We start from the raw sequence: 22,790 nt of genomic DNA, 5'->3' as shown, positions 1-22,790 counted from the left end.
CAAATGAATTACCCATCTAAATGTTAGAGCTAAATTATAAAACTTTTAGAAGAAAACATAGGCGTAATTCTTCATGACTTTCTTAGAAATAACAAGAAAAACACAAGCAATAAAAGAAAAAATTTGAGAAGCTGAACTCCATCAAAATTTAAAATATTTGTACTTAAAAAGACACCAAAAGAAAGTGAAAAGAAAAGAGGGGGAAAATATTTTCAAATCATATTTGGTTAAGATCTTGTATCCAGAATACAAGGAACTCTTGCAGTGCAATAGTAAGAAAATGACCCAATTTTAAAATAGGCAAAAAATTTGAATAGAGCAAAGAAGATATATGAATAACCAATAAACACATAAAAAGATGCTCAACATTATTAGCCATCAGGGAATGCATATCAAAACCACGGTCGAATAGCACTACACAACCACTAGGATGACCAGCTGGTGAGGATGTGGAGAAATAGGAGCTCTCATACACTGCTGGTGGGAGTGCAAAATAGTGCAGCCATTTTGGAGAAACAGTTTGGAAGTTTCTTCAAAAGTTAAACATAAATTTATCATATGATTTGCAACTTCAATCCTAAATATATATCCAAGAGAGATAAAAAAGTATGTTCAAAGAAAGACTTGTACATGAATGTTCCATAGCATTATTCACAGTACCCCAAAAGTGGAAACAATCCAAATTCCCATAAACTCATGAACGGATCAAAATAATATATGGTATATCTAGGGAATTCCCTGGCGGTCCAGTGATTAAGACTTGGGCTATCACTGCCATGGACCTGAGTTCGATCCCTGGCCAAGGAAACTAAGATCCCACAAGCTGCATGGTGTGGCCAAAAAAAAAAAAAGGTATATCTGTATAGAATACTGTTTGTCAATAAAAAGAAATGAAGTACTGAAGTACTAATACATGCTACAAAATGGATCAACATCAAAGCCATGCTTAGTGAAAAAAGCTAGACACAAAAACCAAATATCGTATGATTCCAATTATATAAAATTTCCAGAAGAGGCAAATCTATAAAGACAGAAAGTAGATTAGTGGCTGCCTAGGGCTGGAGGTAGGAATTCAGAGTAATAGCAGATGGGAACAGGAGATGTTTTTGAGGTGATGAAAATGTTTGAAACTTGGATTTTAGTGATGGTACAACTCTGTAAATTCACTGAAAATCATTTAGTTGTACCCTTAAAGCAAGTGAATTTCATGGCATGTAAATTATACTGTAATGAAGTTGTTGTTTAAAGGAGAGGGTGTTCTCTGTTCAAAACAGTTTGAGAAACATTTTATGTCTCACATCTTGGAGATTAACATATTAAAGACCAAGGAACGCTATAGTAAAGAAACCTATTTAATTTTTTAATCCAATATAAACCAAATTTATGTGACCACAGAAACTTTAAAATTACATCAATTAAACCCTTTCAAAATGAGTGTTAAGGGAAACATAATTAGGTATTGCTGAAAGTAGTTCCCTTCACTATCCCTTAACTTCTCCAAGCCCTCAGGTCCAAATAAATAGCATACACTTGACTAATCCCTGAGATTTTTTTTAACAAAAATAAATGCAATTTATATAATTCGTGAGTCCATATGATCCTGCAAGCTGGAAAGGCCTCCCCATTCACCATGATTGCCATTGTGTCTGGCTTTCTGCTGGGGTATCAGGCTGAGAGGCTGAGATTAAACAGTAATTATAATTGAAGCTGAATGTAATTAATTACAAAATTTTGAGTTGTTCCAGGTTAATTCCACTACTAAAATTATATCATAAAATTAGAGCATTAAGAAAGATTACTGTCAAAAGAAAAGGTGTGAATCAAGCACCTGACTCATGTATGAATCATCTTCAAAGCACTTGGCTCATATTTGAATCACGTATAACAGTTGAATGACAAACATGTACTCCTGAGATTCTCCATAGTCATTAGTTAAATAATTGATGTAGACTGTACATATAGAGTCCTGAGCATGGGAACTACTGTTGGAAAAAAACCTGGAAGCCCCCAATGAGCATATCTTTTTTTTTTAAAGAAATTTAAAAAATAAATTTATTTATTTTTGGCTGCATTGGGTCTTCATTGCTGCACGCGGGCTTTCTCTAGTTGTGATGAGAGGGGGCTACTCTTCGTTGCGGTGCGCGGGCTTCTCATTGCGGTGGCTTCTCTTGTTGAGAAGCACGGGCTCTAGGCGTGTGGGCTTCAGTAGTTGTGGCACGAGGGCTCAGTAGTTGTGGATCGCAGGCTCTAGAGTGCAGGCTCAGTAGTTGTGGCACACAGGATTAGTTGCTCCGCGGCATGTGGGATCTTCCCAGACCAGGGCTCGAACCCGTGTCCCCTACATTGGCAGGAGGATTCTTAACCACTGCGCCACCAGCGAAGTCCATGTCTGTCGTTTTTCATCGGGGAAGGATGATTGTTGCACAGAAGGTGTGAGAAAAATTTGATTAGAATTGTTTACTTTGGGAAGGAGAAGAGGAATTTTTTAAAAAGCATTAACAAGATGTATTCTGCAAACAACTACCCCATACTTTTTTGTCAAAGAGAGGAATGATTGTGGGATGAGAAATGGATAAACGATTTGTTATACCCAATTGGTTACTTTGCAAAGAGTTTCTTATAACCATATTAACAAAGAACTATTACAGCCACATATCAGGACTATGAAATGGATTTGCTAAGAGAACAATATTTTTTAATGATACTCTTCAGAAAAAAATTGGTTTCAAGCAAGGCACAGATAATGTGATTTGCCCTTTGTCTTTATTCCAAATGCATGCAAATAATGATATTGATGATCCTAAAAGATAACAGCCAGAATTTCAGGAATATTGGTTTTCATATTTGGAAATGAATCTAATTTTGATGAGATTATTTTGGATGTATGCAGGGCAGAAGGTAAAATGAACATTTTAAAACACCACTACATGTAAATTTTGCATTTACCTACTATAAGTTACTTGTAACTAGAATAATCTTTTTAAACAAGTGTATACTGAACAGGAAAATGAAAATCATCCAAGATTAAACTTGTTTAAGGAAGGGGAGAAAGCAAGAACTTCTTTTTGATAATCTCTAAAATCTGAATTTGTATTCCAAGTACACATATAAATTACAGTTTAATAACATGCTTATGAGAGAAGAGCAAGCCAAAAAGGCTGCAGATATATAGCCCCAGACCACTTTGGAAACCCAAAATACCCACTTTCTCCCAACCACCTCAGGTTAATTTGATTTTTGTTCATAGTCTAACTTTTGTTTGTATCAACACTTGTTTATAAAGTTTGTGGTTCAACTACATCTATTTTGCGTATTGCACTTCTACCACTTACTGGCTTTCCTACACTAGTTTTAAGTTTTTTCTCTCAAAACCAAGCTGACCTCTGACGGTATTATATCTTCATATATTCTTCATATTTCTTCATGTAGACTGAATCTCATTTTCTCAAAAACAGCTTTGCAATTCCTAAAATTATTTTCTAGATAAAAAAGTAAAACATTATTCACTTCTCCTTATAAACAGAATGCCTTTTTTAAACTCCAGTTTGTGTGAAGTGTTGAGAAGGTGAAGGAATTAGATGAAGTCAGGCAAAGACTCTTTTGAGGAAAATCAGGAATGGGAGTACAGTTTATTTGTAAGGGGACTGTGTCTGCTGATGGAAGTCACCTCTGTGTGCCTCTTGAATCTGAGTGATATAACATAGAAAGGACCCCTATCAAGACTTTCTCCATATTTATGTGTCACTTCATTTTAGCCTGTAACTCAAAATGATCTCTATTCTCTCCTACTGGACTTAAGCATTATTAAGTACTTAACTGGGGCTTTTTTTTCTTTCCTTTTCTTCCAGTTTTATTAACTGGAACAGTTACCTTAGCAATTGTATTATATATATATAAATATTTTTAATCACCTTTACAGAATGTAAAGAAAAATAAGAAAAAATTATTCTAGCATTTTAATGTTTCCTTCCTTTTTCTATCAACTTTTTTGTGTGGTTGTAATCACAATCTACTTATGGTTTGGGGTACTGTTCTATATACTAAGATCTCCCTTGTTGCTAAATGTTCTTCTAATCATATGTAAGCTCTGCATAATACAATATTCTTGACAGTCTTTAATTTTTTGACATTTTAAAAATCACAATACCGTGATGGACATCTTCCTGTATAGACTCTAACAATATTTTGGGTTTCATAATTATCTTTAATGAATCTTAGCCCTGCAAGACTCAAGCAATAGTGCAGAGAGTCATTCCAGGAGGAAGACCACAATGACAATGGATGTTAACCTTCTCCTTTTAGAAATTTGCACTGATTTTAAAACTTTTTTAAAAATGTGACTAGGAATCAGATTTGTAGTTTGTTTAAATTAGCTTGCACTCAGAATTGAAGACAGAAGAGAAGAGAGGAAGAAAACATTAAAGGGAGGAGCAGAGGGTATCAATGTCCATTTCTTCCAACTTTATCAGGGAGGGTATCCCACTTCCAGAGAGCAAGTAGAAAGGCTCACATTTGTTCAGTTGGATGTCTAAAGAAGTGCACCCCTGTTAGCCAGAGTCAGACTCCTGTGAACTTGACAGCTGTCATTTTCAAAGTCAAAAATAGGTAGTTTGACTTAAATGGGAATAAAAGGAAAATAGAAATTTAAAATTTAAATTTTTAATTAAATTCTAAAATAAATAGAGGGGCTTCCCTGGTGGCACAGTGGTTGAGAATCTGCCTGCCAATGCAGAGGACAAGGGTTCGAGCCCTGGTTCTGGGAGGATCCCACATGCCGCGGAGCAACTAAGCCCGTGAGCCACAACTACTGAGCCTGCGCATCTGGAGCCTGTGCTCCGCAACAAGAGAGGCCGCGACAGTGAGAGGCCCGCGCATCACGACGAAGAGTGGCCCCCGCTTGTCGCAACTAGAGAAAGCCCTCGCACAGAAATGAAGACCCAACACAGCCAAAAATTAATTAATTAATTAATTAAAAAATAATAAAATAAAATAAAATAAATAGAATCTAATTTTAGCCTTTTGTTTTTAATAAAAAATAGTTTACATTTTATCTTCACTAAAGAGCCAAGGCAGTGCTACTCAAGGTTAAATGCTGTGGTATTTTCATCGATTGAAATGGATGGTAAGCCCCAAGTTGGTTTCTTCAATCTCATTCTTCAGTGCTTCTTCCCAAATAATGTATTTCATTGTTAATATAAAGTGCACTGTTGTACTCTCGAAAGAACTTGGCAGTTCATAAATAAAGAATAGGCAAAAAAAATGGAAATCTTTGCCAGCCTCCGAGTCCCTTAAGGTTAATTTAACTGTCACACGTAATTTCCCAGGAAAGAAAGCAGCCTATGTCCGTGAACCAGCCAGTTAACTCATCTACGCTCGCATCGCAAATGTCACTCCTGTGTAATTTTTTCAGCACAATGTGATTTACTGTGTCAAAGGCATTGATAAGGTCGGTAACCACATTCTGTTCACACTGATTATTCAGTTACTTTAGGCAGATCTTGAAGCATCCACAGCAATTTAACGGGTCCTTCATTACAAGTTTGCAAAACACCGGCATTAGATAATTAAACTTCCGATACCTATAACATGATTCTTAACACATCAATAAGACATTAGAAGAGTTCGTCACAATCATTCTGTAATCACTTAAAAATTTTTTTCCTGCCTCCTCCCCGAAAAAAAAAAAAATCCAGGCATCACAAATGCATTTTTAGTGTTTCTGTTTGAAATTTAATGGGCTCTAATTAATTTTCCAGGGACTGTTTGTCCTAGTTTGGGTTCATCCTGCTGATTCTAATCCTACTTCCATTTCCATGTTGCTTTTCATTGCACCTGGATTAAGAACAGGAAATAGAAGAGAAAGCTCTGGGGCCCCAGTCCTTGCCTCCATTTCCACTGGTGTGTAAACTAGTGGTAGCTGTTCTGGTTATCTATTGCTGCATAACAAGCTACCTATAAGTATAGGTAAATATAAGTGGCTTAAAACAACCATCATTTATTTTGCCCCGAATGTACAATTTGGACAGGGCTCAGAGGGGACAGGCTTTTCCTTCTCCCGCAGCATCAGCTGGTGACCACAGCCAGGGGCCGGAACCATCATCCAAAGACTCACTCACACGTCTAGCAGTTGCTGCTGGCCGAAACTGGGACTTCAGCTGGGGCTGTTGTCTGGAACACCTGCATGTGGCCTCTCTGTGAGCCAGATTAGCTTCCTTGCATCGTGGCTGGGTTCCAAGATCGAGTGTCCCAAGAGGACAAGGCAGAAGTACATGGCATTTTAAAAAAATTATTTATTTATTTTATTTATTTATTTGGCTGTGTTGGGTCTTCATTGCCTCGAATGGGCTTTCTCTAGTTGTGGTGAGCAGGAGCTACTCTTCGTTGCGGTGCACAGGCCTCTCATTGCGGTGGCTTCTCTTGTTGTGGAGCACAGGCTCTAGGCGCACGGGCTTCAGTAGTTGTGGCACATAGGCTCAGTAGTTGTGGCTCGCGGGCTTAGTTGCTCCACAGCATGTGGGATCTTCCCAGACCAGGGCTCGAACCCGTGTCCCCTGCAATGGCAGGCGGATTCTTTTTTTTTTTTTCCAAATTTATTTATTTATTTATTTATGGCTGCATTGGGTCTTTGTTGCTGTGCGCAGACTTTTCTCTAGTTGCGGCAAGTGGGGGCTGCTCTTCATTGTGGTGCGCGGGCTTCTCATTGCGGTGGCCTCTCCCGTTGCGAAGCATGGGCTCTAGGCGCACGGGCCTCAGCAGTTGTGGCTCACCGGCTCTAGAGCACAGGCTCAGTAGTTGTGGCGCACGGGCTTAGCTGCTCCACGGCATGTGGGATCTTCCCGGACCAGGGCTCAAACCCGCGTCTCCTGCATTGGCAGACGGGTTCTTAACCGCTGCGCCACCAGGGAAGCCCTACATGGCATTTTTATGATCTACCTTTGGAAGTTATAGAACACCACTTGCAACTGTACTGTATTAACTGAGGATATCACAGAGGTCAGCCCCGGTTCAAGAGGAGGGGACATTGGCCATACTACTTGATGGGACGAGTGTCACTTTCTCACGTTACCAGGAGCATGGGGGATGGGGAATATATTGTGGTGGTCATCTTTGGAAAATAAAATCTTCCACAGTTGCTAAATAAATCATTCAGATGGAAATATTCATTTAAAAAAAGGACCTGCTTTTGAAAATATTTAGGTACTACCATTGATATCTAGGTACCATTATCTCAACATTGGCTCAGGTACAGTGCTGAGCAGTATGCTAGGGGCTAGGGTTTTAAAGAGGAATATGGCATTTTCCTTACCTTTAAGGACTGTTTAATCTATTGGGAGAGACCTGAAGTGAATAATTACAATTATATGTGATATATGCAATAATGCAGGTAAATGTTGATATACATGTGAAAAGAAAACTTCATCTCATTCTACCTGAATGAAACATAGATGCATTCACAGAGGAGGACCCTTTATGGTGGCTCTTAAGAACTGTGGTAATAAAAAAGGGGAGAGGGGGGCTTCCCTGGTGGCGCAGTGGTTGAGAATCTGCCTGCCAATGCAGGGGACACGGGTTCGAGCCCTGGTCTGGGAAGATCCCACATGCTGCAGAGCAACTGGGCCCGTGAGCCACAACTACTGAGCCTGCGCGTCTGGAGCCTGTGCTCCGCAACAAGAGAGGCCGCGATAGTGAGAGGCCCGCGCACCGCACCGCGATGAAGAGTGGCCCCCACTTGCCACAACTAGAGAAAGCCCTCTCACAGAAACGAAGACCCAACACACCCAAAAGTAAAAATAAAAAAAATAATAAAATTAAAAAAAAAAAAAAAAAAAAAAAAAAAAAAAAAAAAAAAAAAAGGGGAGAGGGAATCATTTATAGTGGTAGGTATGGGATACCTCATCAGCTATATTTCTAATAAGGATACAAACTTCAAGGCGATTGGAAATAATCTTGTACTTGGATTATTCTAGTTGCATCTTTTTTTTAGTTGAGGTCTAGTTGATATACAATGTTAAATCGGTTTCAGATGTAAAACAGTGATTCACAGCTTTTAAAGGTTGTACTTCGTTTACAATTATTATAAAATATTGGCTATATTCCCTGTGCTGTACAGTATATTCTTATAGCTCATTTTATACATAGTAGTTTGTACCTCTTAATCCCCTACCCCTAGCTTGCCCCTCCCCCCTCCCCTCTCACCTCTCACTGGTAACCACTTTAGTTGCATCTAAAGTTTAACTTCTCATACAGTATATCTGAATAAGTCATACTTGGCTTAGTGACACCTTAATTACGAAAGAGAATGACATGCTAAAAATCATGAATTAGTACATAATACAAAATGTTATAAATGTAATATCTAAATACCTGACATTTCCATGAGACACTTGAGTATTGGCTTCCAAACCATTATTTACCAATAAATATGCATTGAATAAGTGAATAAATAAATAACCATTTGTCATTGTTCTCAAATAGCATAGTCTCTCAAAGTATTAAAGTGTTCCTTAATTGCTCCTAAAACAAATTTAAGTCATGTCTATGTGAGACCAAAGAAAATGGTTTTGGATAAGAAATAAACATCCAAATTCTTTTTCATCTATGCATTTTTAACATAAATGAGATGGTTTTATGCAAATAGTTCTGAGACTTTTTCACTTACAAATTGATGGACATTAAAATGTTATTACTTACGGACATTAAGATGCTTCCAGTATTTCACTATTACAAACAATGGTATCTCTGGGTAATAACTGTGGATTGTTCTGACTTTTCTGTATTTTTCAGAATTTCATTTTGGAAGTAATATGAAAATATGTCTTGGGTTTTAGAAAGATACCAATGCACCAGAGGCATATGATAGCCAGAGGCAGGTTACTTATTATATAAATAGGTGGTTCACATTTGGTTTTAATTCTGCCTCCCATTTCATTTCAAAATGTTTGTTTCTAAGGGGAGTCTTCCAGCAAAAAGCTTTCTGATTGGTCTACTCTTCATTTTTACTCCAACTAGGCAAACAATATAGGAGTTAGGGAAACATTTTGGGTAAACAGCTAAGAACAGGTTGGAAATACTGTCCCTATTTGGACAACTTTTAAAGAAATACCTTCTTTTTTAATTATTTATTTATTTATTTATTTATTTTTGGCTGTGTCAGGTCTTCATTGCTGTGCACGGGCTTTCTCTAGTTGCGGTGAGAGGGGGCTACTCTTTGTTGAGGTGCACGGGCTCTAGGCGCGCAGGCTTCAGTAGTTGTGGCACATGGGCTCAGTAGTTGTGGCTTGCGGGCTCTAGAGCTCAGGGTCAGTAGTTGTGGCGCACGGGCTTTGTTGCTCCGCGGCATGTGGGATCTTCCCGGGCCAGGGCATGAACCCATGTCCCTTGCATTGGCAGGCAGATTCTTAACCACTGCACCACCAGGGAAGCCCCAGAAATACCTTCTTGCATGTGGATTTATTTATCTGTTGGAGAGCTTAGATTATTTTCTTGTTTAAAAGTGTGCCCTTTGTTAGAAGTCAGGATAGTGGTTACCCTTGGATGGAGAGAGAATAACTGGTAGAGGCTGGGGATGGCAGACTGCTGGAGTGCTGGAAACTTTGTTTCTTAAAAGGGCTACAAGCTGCACACAGATGTACTCATTTTGTGAAAAGTCATCAAGCTGTACACTTTTGTTTCCTGTACTTTTCTATATATATGTTACTCTTCAAGTACAAGTTAAAACATACAGGACCATGAATGAAAGATGATGTCATTTTGGCAGGCCCAAAGGAAAAAAAAAATCAATGAAATAAAGGGATGAGGCAAGAGGACTTGTAACTTAAGGAGTAATTTCAGGACAAAATGCTATCTCTATGTCATTCAAGAAAATGAGAAAAGGTAGCTAATGAAAAAATGCCCACCATATCAAATAATATTTTTTTACTCTTTGCAATAAATTTAATAGTATTTCAGACTTTGACTATTATTCCTTTGTTTTATCCATAAAGTGGTCACCATGCTAGTTACTCTTTCCCAGGTGAATCCCTTCACCTCTGTACTTGATCCTCACCCCTACCCCCAAATCCACCAACACCTTACTGCATCAATTAATCATGCCCTATCTTGGCCTCTCCACTGGTTCCTTTCCCTCAACCTGTAAAAAATATGCAAATCTCTTCCTATTCTGGAAAATATCTGCCCACAACCAGGCTCCTTCGCCAGTGCTTACCCTCATCTTCTGTCATTTCCTCTATTTTTAACTATCCCTTAACTCTCTGCAACTCAAAATGGTTATATGAGTCTGTTGCACTATTGTATTGTAATGATTTATGTTACCCACCCAACACTATCAGACTAGCAGCAGTGAAGAGACCATGTTTATTCATCATCTATCAGCAGAACCAAGTACAGAGTCTTCCTTTCTGAAAGCTGCATGCATCGTTACCACCAGGAAACTGTTGAGTAAGTGATTCCCCCCGTGCCATGACAGAAGAGCACATTTCACCTCCTTCATCACACCACCACTGCCCCTCCCTTGGAGTTTAGATCTCCTCTGACTCAAGTTTCCTTAGAATTGGTTAGTCCTGTGATCTCTGGAATCTAGCCTGCCTACCACTGTTTTCCTAATAACGGACCATGTGCCCAACTCGTGGTAGGGGCTTCATAGCTATTTCTCTAATAAATGAAACGAGGGAATAAATGAATGAATGTAAAAGAAGTATGGAAATAATCTGAAGTAGACTGGCAAAGTTCTTGGGGCTGGTCCGGAGAGAAGACGTTTCTAGTTTTCATCCTTGGCTGTACCTAGACTAGAGCAATGTTTTTCAAACTGCTCATTAAGATCAACTAGTAAGTTGTGAAATCAACTTTATGAGTCACAAATGACATTCTAAAACGAAATAGAATAGAACAAATAGAGGGAATAGAATAGAATAGGATGGAATGGAATAGAATGGAATGGAATGGAAGAGAAAATATTAGTGAATTGCAAGTAGTAGAGGAAAGCAATATTTCATAACACTTTTTCTCAGTTGTATATATTCATGTACATGCCTATTCTAAACTTCCATTTAAAATATTTCTTATGTGTGTCAGGGTCAAAAAATTGGAAAACTACTTCCCTAGTAGCCTGTGCAGGATATCATTAATGGAACTTCGAAAGGTAGATAGTCGTGAGAGAAATTAGGTTATGGTAAAGATCAGCAAAGTTTGAGCTGCTTATTTCTTTATTATTTTTGGTTATCATTTGGCATTTTTGGCAGCATAAAGTCTTCTAAACAAGTTAATCTTCAACTCAGAGCCACAGTTCACTTTGAAATGTCCACAAATACTTTTTGAAATAGGGGATGGATAAATCACCTATCCATATAGAATGTATTACTGTACCAATGTCGCAAAAACACACTACACAGGGCTCAATGTGGAAATAACATGCATTACTTTTTTGAGTGAAAAAATAAAGTTTCAATACATATCAGATATACATGTATCTGACACTTACTTGATTCTCAATTCTCTAAAAATGTTCTCAGGGTTGGGTCTGCCTTTACATTTTCTTCATCCATTAGCAGTTTCTTACATAAAATCTCATTTTATTTTTATATTATTTAATATAATCTAATTTCCAACTATACGTCCAATCAGATTGAGCCAGTGGCCTTCACTGCAACCTGTTCACTTTGATTCTCTTTGACCATGACCCCGTAGTTAGAAGTTACGTTAGGGACTTTACTGGAGGCGCAGTGGTTAAGAATCTGCCTGCCAATGCAGGAGACACGGGTTCGAGCCCTGGTCTGGGAAGATCCCACATGACGCAGAGCAACTAAGCCCGTGTGCCACAACTACTGAGCCTGCGCTCTAGAGCCTGCGAGCCACAACTACTGAGCCTGTGTGCCGCAACTACTGAAGCCTGCATGCCTAGAGCCCGTGCTCTGCAACAAGAAAAGCCAATGCAACGAGAGACCCACGCTCCGCAACGAAGAGTAGCCCCCGCTCTCCGCAACTAGAGAAAGCCCGTGCGCAGCAACAAAGACCCAACACAGCCAATAAATAAATTTATTTTAAAAACAAACAAACAAAGAAACCAAACCAAACAAACAAAGATATCCTGCTAGTAGGTCTCCCAGCTTCCAGGCTCCATCCCACATCAAGCTGTTCTCTGTACTGCTATCTGTTGAATGCATGAATGAACTATACTGATAGGGAAAGTCCAGTTGTCACACATTAATATTCTGCTTATGGAAAATATGTTCTTTTAATATTTCCTAAATCCAGATTGCATCTAGGAGAAAAGATAGCAAGTGTGAAGCAGTCAAGACAGAGAATCAGACCAGACAGCTAACTCGAAATACTTTCAGACATGTAGGAGAGTAGTTTTGTGAGGTTTTCTCAAAACCTATAGTAATTGTAAAGGGAAAACGAGGAATGAACACTGACCTCAGGTGTGGTGAGATGTCTGTCTTTGGAACTATTTAAGTGCAAGCCACATGATTATTGTTTGAGACGTGAGGGAGAGAACGCCAGCACTGGGAGGTGAAGGGTGAACCCACAGCTCTGAGGCCCTTTTATTTCCTAGAATCTGTTTCTAGACGTTCTCCAAAAACACACAAACAGGCAAAAGGCTTTTCAACTCCCTGGCACTACTAAGGGCAGAGTTATCTGTTAAAGACATGAAGGCATTCAGGGAGCCCTCTGACAACCATTGATTTTTACAGATGGTTAAAATGACTCTCAGGGAAACACAGACAGCAGGTTTTCTGCCTTTACTATCTTCTTCTTGTGCTTTTAGAGACCTGTACAAGAAAAAAGGATTGAACTCTATAAGCTTTGTATATGAAAGCCTCATAAAAATATTCCAGGGAGGAGGGAAAATGGGGAGTTGTTTGATGGGTACAGAGTTTCAGATTTGCAAGGTGATAAAGTTCTGGAGATCTGTTTCACAATGTTTTCTCACTAACACAACTGAGTGAGTAACAGTACTTTAAAATGACTAAGACAGTAAATTTTATGTTGTCTTTTTTACCACAGTAAAACAATATCTTACTGTGTGTGTTTTGTTTTGTTTTTTAATTAGTTTATTATTTATTTATGGCTGTGTTGGGTCTTGGTGGCTGTGCACGGGCTTTCCTTAGTTGCGGTAAGCGGGGGCTACTCTTTGTTGTGGTGCGTGGGTTTCTCATTGCGGTCGCTTCTCTTGTTGAGGAGCATGGGCTCTAGGTGTGCGGGCTTCAGTAGTTGTGGCATGTGGGCTCAGTAGTTGTGGCTCGCGGGCTCTAGAGCACAGGCTCAGTAGTTGTGGCATGCGGGCTTAGTTGCTCCGCGGCATGTGGGATCTTCCCAGACCAGGGCTCGAACCTGTGGCCCCTGAATTCGCAGGCAGATTCTTAACCACTGTGCCACCAGGGAAGTCCAGTGTGTGTGTTTTTAAAAATACTATTTAAGTAGGAAAATTAGATTAAAAATTTCTTCATTACACTTCAACAGTCCCTAGAATCAACAAGGGATTACAAATCAAATCAAAGGGTTTCGAAGTTCTGTGCCATATGGTTGACATCCTAACAGTAATAATAGTTATGAGAACCCAGGCACCCAGGACCTTTAACGGTCTTATCCAAGCTGCTGCCTGGGTGCAAAATACTATTAGTCACCTCACTCAATAAACAGACAGAGCTGGATGTAGCCCAGGGGCTAGGGTGCAATTTTCATGAGTGCTTAGTGCTAAATAACGAAGAGCTGTGAGCCAGAAAAGGAACTTGGTAAAATTAATAATATATAAAGGGATATGGCATAGTTAGTGATAATATGATGACCCCTTTTGCCACTCAAAATAGAGTTAAAAGAGATTAATGTAAATTAGAAATTTTACCCCGTTAAGTTGAAGTGCACCATGACACTTGGAAAGTTAATTTTCACAGCGTGTGATTTAACGAGATGATACATGTAGAAAACATCCTGCCCAGAGCCAGACACAGAGCACAGATTTTTGTCTCTTCTATTTTATAATGTACCTAGAACAGTGCTTGGCATATAGTAGACATTCAACGTGTATTTGTTGAATAAATGAATAGTAAGGACTTAATAAATGTTAGCTAACAATGTCTTAGATTTCCAACATGAAAGAAAAAAAAACACTCTCTGTGGAAGATGTGAACAAGCTGACAAAACTGGAACAAATTGCAGCTCAAGATATTGTGCAGAAGGAAACTTTCTAAAAATTCAGATGCAGTAAGAAAGACAGTGAAACCTATGAAAGATGATACAGAAGAAGCAGCTTTTGGAAACCTGAGAACATGACAATAGGTGGTCATACACTATGTTGATGGATAATATTCTCACACCTAAGCCTGCAGGTTTCAGACTTTCCCTTTTCTCTTAGTGCCTCAATTTATTCAATATTCATTTGACACACGTTTAATAAGTGCCAGGTGCTGTGCTTGCCCTAGAGATATGAACATGTATAAAACCTAGATCCTGTCATTTAAGGAGCTCACACTGAGGGGGGAATGCAGACACACAACTAAATGTCATAATGTGGTAACATAACACAACGTAATGGAGCCACATAGAAGGGTGTGATTCGCGTTGTCAGCTGGTGTGAGGAATGGAAGGCGTAGAAGCTTAGGCAACGGTCCTGACCTGGGGGCATCAGAATCCCCTGGAGGGCCTGTTACAGCCCACGTTACAGGGCCACCCTCCTGCGCTCCGCCCCCCCAGAGGACCCAGTGGATTCTCAGTGGGGCCCAAGAGTTTGCATTATCTAACAAGTTTCAGGTGATGATGCCTTCTCTGAAAATCACTGGCTTAGGGTAATTAAATTTAGTTGGCATTTAAACCAGGGCAGGGAAAACAAGATGTTTGGCTTTTTTAGTTACAACAGCTGATTCAGGAATCAAGGAACCCAGACATCCAACTTAAAGATCACAGTTCTGCCTGTGCTTTCTTGACTGTGAGAAGCACCTCAACCATTATCCTAGCTTGTCACAGTGTTTCGAAGAGGAGCTACAGTAGAGGCTTTTACAAGTACCACTTCTGCAGTGAGAAAATACTATTTGTTGTTAATAAAACAGAAAAGAGGGACAGGGCAGGCTGGTGGGGCCTCTTGGTTCCTGGAGGAGAGGGTGATAATCTGAATCTAAGAGCAGATAGTGTCCTGAGATATGCCATCTGATGACACAGTACTGGGTTATGGTGCTTTCCTGCCAGTCTGCCAGCGCCGGGACTCTGCCACTGAGTGGTCTGAGGAGACGGAGGCTCCCTGTCCATCTCATACTGGTGCAGAGTGGGACTCAATCCATGTGATGGAGGGTGTCAAAGGTCATGTTTTGTTGTTTAGCAACATCACTCTACTCCGTATCCCCCCGCAGCCACCCCAAGAACTCTTACTTGGACCGGAGAGCGATGAGGCTGGGCCACAGGAGGGGTTGGAAACCACTATCTAATACTGAGCTCAGAAAAAACCAGAAATGCCAGAATCTGAGAGACACCTCAAGAAAGTTCCAGGAAAGATACCAAGAAAACCACAAGCTTGAAGGACTTAAGGGAGAAGAGCTGGAGGCAGACAAACCTGGGTTTGAATTCAGCCCTGCTCTCTATTTCCTGGGAGTTTGGAAAATTTGCTTAAATACTCAGCCTGAGTTTTCTTTATTTGTGATTGTTGGACATTGAGGTTGTTTTTAGTTTTCACAATTGTGTAAAATACTGCAGTCAATATCTCTACATCCTTGAATTAATCTATGATAATTTAGAAGAGATTCCTAGAAGCTGCATCACATCAAAACATCAAAAGTATGAATTTTTTTTATTGTTCTTTTTTTTTTTTAAATATCTTTATTGGAGTATAATTGCTTTACAATGGTATGTTAGTTTCTGCTTTATAACAAAGTGAATCAGTTATACATATACATATGTTCCCATATCTCTTCGCTCTTGCATCTCCCTCCCTCCCACCCTCCCTATCCCACCCCTCTAGTTGGCCACAAAGCACCAAGCTGATCTCCCTGTGCTATAAGGCTGCTTCCCACTAGCTATCTATTTTACATTTGGTAGTGTATATATGTCCATGACACTCTCTCACCCTGTCACATCTCACCCCTCCCCCTCCCCATATCCTCAAGTCCATTCTCTAGTAGGTCTCTGTCTTTATTCCCATCTTGCCACTAGGTTCTTCATGACCTTTTTTTTTTTTTTTCTTTTTTCCATAGATTCCATATATATGTGTTAGCATACTATATTTCTTTTTCTCTTTCTGACTTACTTCACTCTGTATGATAGACTCTAACTCCATCCACCTCATTACAAATACCTCCATTTCATTTCTTTTTATGGCTGAGTAATATTCCATTGTATATATGTGCCACATCTTCTTTATCCATTCATCTGTCGATGGACACTAAGGTTGCTTCCATGTCCTGGCTATTGTAAATAGAGCTGCAGTGAACATTTTGGTACATGACTCTTTTTGAATTATGGTTTTCTCAGGGTATATGCCCAGTAGTGGGATTGCTGGGTCATATGGTAGTTCTATTTTTAGTTTTTTAAGGAACCTCCATACTGTTCTCCATAGTGGCTGTATCAATTTACATTCCCACCAACAGTGCAAGAGTGTTCCCTTTTCTCCACACCCTCTCCAGCATTTATTGTTTCTAGATTTTTTGATGATGGCCATTCTGACCGGTGTGAGATGATACCTCATTGTAGTTTTGATTTGCATTTCTCTAATGATTAATGATGTTGAGCATTCTTTCATGTGTCTGTTGGCCATCTGTATATCTTCTTTGGAGAAATGTCTATTTAGGTCTTCTGCCCATTTTTGGATTGGGTTGTTTGTTTTTTTGTTATTGAGCTGCATGAGCTGCTTGTAAATCTTGGAGATTAATCCTTTGTCAGTTGCTTCATTTGCAAATATTTTCTCCCATTCTGAGGGTTGTCTTTTGGTCTTGTTTATGGTTTCCTTTGCTGTGCAAAAGCTTTTAAGTTTCATTAGGTCCCATTTGTTTATTTGTGTTTTTATTTCCATTTCTCTAGGGGCTGGGTCAAAAAGGATCTTGCTGTGATTTATGTCATAGAGTGTTCTGCCTATGTTTTCCTCTAAGAGTTTGATAGTGTCTGGCCTTACACTTAGGTCTTTAATCCATTTTGAGTTTATTTTTGTGTATGGTGTCAGGGAGTGTTCTAATTTCATACTTTTACATGTACCTGTCCAATTTTCCCAGCACCACTTATTGAAGAGGCTGTCTTTTCTCCACTGTATATGCTTGCCTCCTTTATCAAAGATAAGGTGACCATATGTGCGTGGGTTTATCTCTGGGCTTTCTATCCTGTTCCATTGATCTATATTTCTGTTTTTGTGCCAGTACCAAACTGTCTTGATTACTGTAGCTTTGTAATATAGTCTGAAGTCAGGGAGCCTGATTCCTCCAGCTCCATTTTTCGTTCTCAAGATTGCTTTGGCTATTCGGGGTCTTTTGTGTCTCCATACAAATTGTGAAATTTTTTGTTCTAGTTCTGTGAAAAATGCCAGTGGTAGTTTGATAGGGATTGCATTGAATCTGTAGATTGCTTTGGGTAGTAGGGTCATTTTCACAATGTTTATTCTTCCAAACCAAGAACATGGTATACCTCTCCATCTATTTGTATCATCTTTAATTTCTTTCATCAGTGTCTTATAATTTTCTGCATACAGGTCTTTCGTCTCCTTAGGTAGGTTTATTCCTAGATATTTTATTCTTTTTGTTGCAGTGGTAAACGGGAGTGTTTTCTTAATTTCACTTTCAGATTTTTCGTCATTAGTGTATAGGAATGCAAGAGATTTCTGTGCATTAATTTTGTATCCTGCTACTTTACCAAATTCATTGATTAGCTCTAGAAGTTTTCTGGTAGCATCTTTAGGATTCTCTATGTATAGTATCATGTCATCTGCAAACAGTGACAGCTTTACTTCTTCTTTTCTGATTTGGATTCCTTTTATTTCTTTTTCTTCTCTGATTGCTGTGGCTAACACTTCCAAAACTATGTTGAATAACAGTGGTGAGAGTGGGCAACCTTGTCTTGTTCCTGATCTTAGTGGAAATGGTTTCAGTTTTTCACCATTGAGGACAATGTTGGCTCTGGGTTTGTCATATATGGCCTTTATTATGTTGAGGAAAGTTCCCTCTATGCCTACTTTCTGCAGGGCTTTTATCATAAACAGGTGTTGAATTTTGTCGAAAGCTTTCTCTACATCTGTTGAGATGATCATATGGTTTTTCTCCTTCAATTTGTTAATATGATGTATCACGTTGATTGATTTGCGTATATTGAAGAATCCTTGCATTCCTGGAATAAACCCCACTTGATCATGGTGTATAATCCTTTTAATGTGCTGTTGGATTCTGTTTGCTAGTATTTTGTTGAGGATTTTTGCATCTATGTTCATCAGTGATATTGGCCTGTAGTTTTCTTTCTTTGTGACATCTTTGTCTGGTTTTGGTATCAGGGTGATGGTGGCCTCATAGAATGAGTTGGGGAGTGTTCCTCCCTCTGCAATATTTTGGAAGAGTTTGAGAAGGATAGGTGTTAGCTCTTCTCTAAATGTTTGATAGAATTCGCCTGTGAAGCCATCTGGTCCTGGGCTTTTGTTTGTTGGAAGATTTTTAATCACCGTTTCAATTTCAGTGCTTGTGATTGGTCTGTTCATATTTTCTATTTCTTCCTGGTTCAGTCTCGGCAGGTTGTGCATTTCTAAGAATCTATCCATTTCTTCCAGGTTGTCCATTTTATTGGCATAGAGTTGCTTGTAGTAATCTCTCATGATTGTTTGTATTTCCGCAGTGTCAGTGGTTACTTCTCCTTTTTCATTTCTAATTCTATTGATTTGAGTCTTCTCCCTTTTTCTCTTGATGAGTCTGGCTAATGGTTTATCAATTTTGTTTATCTTCTCGAAGAACCAGCTTTTAGTTTCATTGATTTTTGCTATTGTTTCCTTCAATTCTTTTTCATTTATTTCTGATCTGATCTTTATGATTTCTTTCCTTCTGCTAGCTTTGGGGTTTTTTTGCTCTTCTTTCTCTAATTGCTTTAGGTGCAAGGTTAGGTTGTTTATTCGAGATGTTTCCTGTTTCTTGATGTAGGCTTGTATTGCTATAAACTTCCCTCTTAGAACTGCTTTTGCTGCATCCCATAGGTTTTGGGTCGTCGTGTCTCCATTGTCATTTGTTTCTAGGTATTTTTTGATTTCCCCTTTGATTTCTTCAGTGATCACTTCGTTATTAAGCAGTGTATTGTGTAGCCTCCATGTGTTTGTATTTTTTACAGATCTTTTCCTGTAATTGATATCTAGTCTCATAGCGTTGTGGTCGGAAAAGATACTTGATACGATTTCAATTTTCTTAAATTTACCAAGGCTTGATTTGTGACCCAAGATATGATCTATCCTGGAGAACGTTCCATAAGCACTTGAGAAAAATGTGTATTCTGTTGTTTTTGGGTGGAATGTCCTATAAATATCAATTAAGTCCATCTTGTTTAATGTATCATTTAAAGCTTGTGTTTCCTTATTTATTTTCATTTTGGATGATCTGTCCATTGGTGAAAGTGGGGTGTTAAAGTCCCCTACTATGATTGTGTTGCTGTCGATTTCCCCTTTTATGGCTGTTAGTATTTGCCTTATGTATTGAGGTGCTCCTATGTTGGGTGCATAAATATTTACAATTGTTATACCTTCCTCTTGGATCGATCCCTTGATCATTATATAGTGTCCTTCTTTGTCTCTTGTAATAGTCTTTATTTTAAAGTCTATTTTGTCTGATATGAGAATTGCTACTCCAGCTTTCTTTTGATTTCCATTTGCATGGAATATCTTTTTCCATCCCCTCACTTTCAGTCTGTATGTGTCTCTAGGTCTGAAGTGGGTCTCTTGTAGACAGCATATATATGGGTCTTGTTTTTGTATCCATTCAGCCAGCCTGTGTCTTTTGGGTGGAGCATTTAATCCATTTACATTTAAGGTAATTATCAATATGTATGTTCCTATTCCCATTTTCTTAAATATTTTGGGTTTATTATTGTAGGTGTTTTCCTTCTCTTGTGTTTCTTGCCTAGAGAAGTTCCTTTAGCATTTGTTGTAAAGCTGGTTTGGTGGGGCTGAACTCTCTCAGCTTTTGCTTGTCTGGAAAGGTTTTAATTTCTCCATCAAATCTGAATGTGATCCTTGCTGGGTAGAGTAACCTTGGTTGTAGGTTTTTCTCCTTCATCACTTTAAGTATATCCTGCCACTCCTTTCTGGCTTGCAGAGTTTCTGCTGAAAAATCAGCTGTTAACCTTATGGGGATTCCCTTGTGTGTTATTTGTTGTTTTTCTCTTGCTGCTTTTAATATGTTTTCTTTATATTTAATTTTTGATAGTTTGATTAATATGTGTCTTGGCATGTTTCTCCTTGGATTTATCCTGTATGGGACTCTCTGTGCTTCCAGGACTTGATTAACTATTTCCTTTCCCATATTAGGGAAGTTTTCAACTATAATCTCTTCAAATATTTTCTCAGTCCCTTTCTTTTTCTCTTCTTCTTCTGGGACCCCTATAATTCGAATGTTGGTGCGCGTTTAACGTTGTCCCAGAGGTCTCTGAGACTGTCCTCAGTTCTTTTCATTCTTTTTTCTTTATCCTGCTCTGCAGTAGTTATTTCCACTATTTTATCTTCCAGGTCACTTATCCGTTCTTCTGCCTCAGTTATTCTGCTATTGATCCCATCTAGAGTATTTTTAATTTCATTTATTGTGTTTTTCATCGTTGCTTGGTTCCCCTTTAGTTCTTCTACGTCCTTGTTAAATGTTTCTTGCATTTTGTCTATTCTATTTCCAAGATTTTGGATCATCTTTACTATCATTATTCTGAATTCTTTTTCAGGTAGACTGCCTATTTCCTCTTCATTTGTTAGGTCTGGTGTGTTTTGACCCTGCTCCTTCACCTGCTGTGTGTTTTTTTGTCTTGTCATTTTGCTTATCTGACTGTGTTTGGGGTCTCCTTTTCACAGGCTGCAGGTTCATAGTTCCCATTGTTTTTGGTATCTGTCCCCAGTGGCTAAGGTTCGTTCAGTGGGTTGTGTAGGCTTCCTGGTGGAGGGAACTAGTGCCTGAGCTCTGGTGGATGAGGTTGGATCTTGTCTTTCTGGTGGGCACGTCACGTCTGGTGGTGTATTTTGGGGTGTCTGTGGCCTTATTATGATTTTAAGCAGCCTCTCTGCTAATGGATGGGGCTGTGTTCCTGTCTTGCTAGTTGTTTGGCATAGGGTGTCCAGCACTGTAGCTTGCTGGTCGTTGAATGAAGCTGGGTCTTGATGTTGAGATGGAGCTGTCTGAGAGAGTTTCACCATTTAGTATTACGTGGAGCTGGAAGGTCTCTTGTGGACCAGTGTTCTGAAGTTGGCTCTCCCACCTCAGAGGCACAGCCCTGATGCCTGGCTGGAGCACCAAGAGCCCTTCATCCACATGGCTCAGAATAAAAGGGAGAAAAAAATAGAAAGAAAGAAAAAGAGGATAAAATAAAATAAAATAAAACTATTATAATAAAAAATAAGAAAAAAAATTAAGAATAAATTTATTAAGAAAAAAATTTCTTTTAATTTTAAAAAATAGATTTATTAATTTTTATAATAAAAAATGAGAAAAAAATTAAGAAAAAATTTATTAAGAAAAAATTTTTTTTAATTTTTAAAAATAAAAAATATGAAAAAACTTATTTAAAAAATTTTTTTAATTTCTAAAATAGGAAATAAGGAAAAAATTATTAAGAAAACATTTATTAGGAAAAAAGATTTTTTTAAGTAAAAAAAAAGAAAAAAAAAAAAAAAAACGGACGGACCTAACCCTAGGACTAATGGTGAAAGCAAAGCTATACAGACAAAATCTCACCCAGAAGCATACACATATACACTCACAAAAAAAGGAAAAGGGGAAAAATTAATATATCCTGCTCCCAACGTCCACCTCCTGAATTTGGGATGACTCGTTGTCTATTCAGGTATTCAACAGATGCAGGCACATCAAGTTGTTTGTGGAGCTTTAATCCGCTGCTTCTGAGGCTGCTGGGAGAGATTTCCCTTTCTCTTCTTTGTTCGTACAGCTCCCAGGGTTCAGCTTTGGATTTGGACCTGCCTCTGCATGTAGGTTGCCTGAGGGCGTCTGTTCTTCGCTCACACAGAACGGGGTTAAAGGAGCAGCTGCTTCGGGGGCTCTGGCTCACTCAGGACGGTAGGAGGGAGGGGTACGGATGTGGGGTGAGCCTGCGGCGGCAGAGGCCGGCGTGACATTGCAGCAGCCTGAGGTGCGCCGTGCGTTCTCCCGGGGAAGTTGTCCCTGGATCACGGGACCCTGGCAGTGGCGGGCTGCACCGGCTCCCTGGAGGGGCAGTGTGGAGAGTGACCTGTGCTCACACACAGGCTTCTTGGTGGCGGCAGCAGCAGCCTTAGCGTCTCCTGCCCGTCTCTGGGGTCCGCGCTGATAGCCGCGGCTCGCGCCCGTCTCTGGAGTTCGTTTAGGCGGCGCTCTGAATCCCCTCTCCTTGCGCGCCGCGAAACAAAGAGGCAAGAAAAAGTCTCTTGCCTCTTCGGCAGCTGCAGACTTTTTCCCGGACTCCCTCCCAGCTAGCACCGAAGCCAGAGCCTCAGCTCCCAGCCCCCGCCCGCCCCCGCGGCTGAGCAGAGAAGCCTCTCGGGCTGGTGAGTGTTGCTCGGCGCCGAGCCTCCATGCGGGAACCTCTCCGTTTTGCCCTCCGCACCCCTGTGGCTGCGCTCTCCTCCGTGGCTCCGAAGCTTCCCCCCTCTGCCACCCGCAGTCTCTGCC

At 39.5% G+C, this 22,790-nt stretch overlaps 1 long non-coding RNA gene across 1 annotated transcript in view; it reads right to left on the bottom strand.

The window, feature by feature from the left end:
- Positions 1-2,044: 2,044 nt before the first annotated feature.
- LOC309646515 overlaps positions 2,045-22,790 on the bottom strand; it is a 124,185-nt gene continuing 103,439 nt past the window's right edge. Inside the window, exon 2 of the long non-coding RNA XR_014255413.1 lies at positions 2,045-2,127. This is a non-coding gene — a long non-coding RNA (uncharacterized lncRNA). The remainder of the gene's footprint in view (positions 2,128-22,790) is intronic.

The sequence above is a fragment of the Balaenoptera physalus genome, assembly GCF_965194825.1.
Source record: "Balaenoptera physalus genome assembly, chromosome: 17".
Lineage (NCBI taxonomy): Eukaryota > Metazoa > Chordata > Mammalia > Artiodactyla > Balaenopteridae > Balaenoptera > Balaenoptera physalus.
This window is presented reverse-complemented; position numbering and strand designations above follow the sequence as displayed.